A 1,429-nucleotide genomic window follows, 5' to 3' on the forward strand; every position below is an offset into this window, starting at 1 on the left:
AATGGCTCATGAGGGAAGGGGGAATGGGGAGGGAAGGGAAAAATGAGGAGCTGATGCCAGGGACTTAACTGGAGAGCAAGTGCTTTCAGAATGATGAGTACAATGAATGTACAAATGTGCTTTGCACAATTGATGTATGTATGGATTAGGATAAGAGTTGTATGAGCCCCTAATAAAATGATTAAAAATATGAAAATAATAATTTATAATCTCTAAAGGGGTCATGAAGTTGGAGGGGGTTGCGTAAAAATATTAGCTGGTACCAAGAGGTCAAATAGGAAATAAATGTTTAGAAAATAATGATGGCTACATGTGTACAAATATGCTTGATACAATTGATGTATTGATTTTTATAAGAGCTGTAAGAGCTACCAATAAAGTGATCTTTAAAAAAATATATAGAAGCTCTTACCTGATGTATCATTAAGAAATATTTCTCTCAATCTATGGGTTCTCCTTTAACTCTTGATGAAGTTTTCTGATGTGTATAAATGTCCTATTTTCAGAGGTTCCTAGTCCTTTATTTTGTGTCCTATAGTGTGGATATTTTTTTGTTATGTTCGGTGGTGTGTTTATGACTTTTATGAGTCCCCTTAATTTTGTCCCACTTTTTTCACAGATGGTCTTTGTGGTTCTGGGGTTTATAATTAGGTTTTTGATCTATCCTGAGGTCATTGTATGCGGTGTGAAGTATGAGTCCTGCTTCATTCCGTGAAGGTGAAGATTCAATTGTCCAGCAGCATTTATGAAAAGGGTATCTCTTGCCTCACTTATTCTACTTTAGTCTTTTATGAATGATCAAGCATCTCTAGCTACTTGGTTATTTTTTTTTTGTGGGTTCTTAATTTTAACCCATTGGTTTTCATGTCTATCATAGTACCATTACCAAGATGTTGTGATTCTTATCACCACATAATAGGTTTTCAAGTCTGAGTATGAAAGTCCTCATATTTTGTTTTTGTTTTTTAATGGTGTTTTATTTGTCCTGAGCTTTTTTCCTGTGCAAGTTGGTGATTTGTTTTTCCATTTCTTTCTCTTTTTTTTTTAATGGAACGCTTCATGAATTTGCATGTCATCTTTGCGCAGGGGCCATGCTGATCTCTGTATCGTTCCAATTTTAGTACACGTGCTGCCAAAGCAAGCACTGTTTTTCCATTTCTTTAAAGAATTGTGCTGAGATTTAAATAGGAGTAAAATTTTAAATGGAACAATGGTGGTAAATTTTTAAAGGACTTTTGGTAATATTGACATTTTCATTATATTTAGTCTACCTAACCAGGAGCAAGGGAATTCATTCCATTTGTGTAAGTTCCTTTTGGTTTCTGGTAGCAGTATGTTTTAATTCTCTTTATATAAATATTTTGGTTTCTCTGGCAAGATATATTCCTTAATATTTAATTTTTTGCATAGTTGTTCTGTTATTACTTTT

General features: G+C 33.6%; 1 non-coding gene across 1 annotated transcript; it reads right to left on the bottom strand.

Moving 5' to 3' along the window:
• Positions 1–1,041: 1,041 nt before the first annotated feature.
• Positions 1,042–1,145, bottom strand: LOC142461933 (U6 spliceosomal RNA). The gene has a single exon (XR_012787098.1). It is a non-coding gene; the product is annotated as a U6 spliceosomal RNA (small nuclear RNA).
• Positions 1,146–1,429: the final 284 nt, after the last annotated feature.

Source organism: Tenrec ecaudatus, chromosome 11, assembly GCF_050624435.1.
Source record: "Tenrec ecaudatus isolate mTenEca1 chromosome 11, mTenEca1.hap1, whole genome shotgun sequence".
In the NCBI taxonomy this organism is placed as follows: Eukaryota; Metazoa; Chordata; class Mammalia; order Afrosoricida; family Tenrecidae; genus Tenrec; species Tenrec ecaudatus.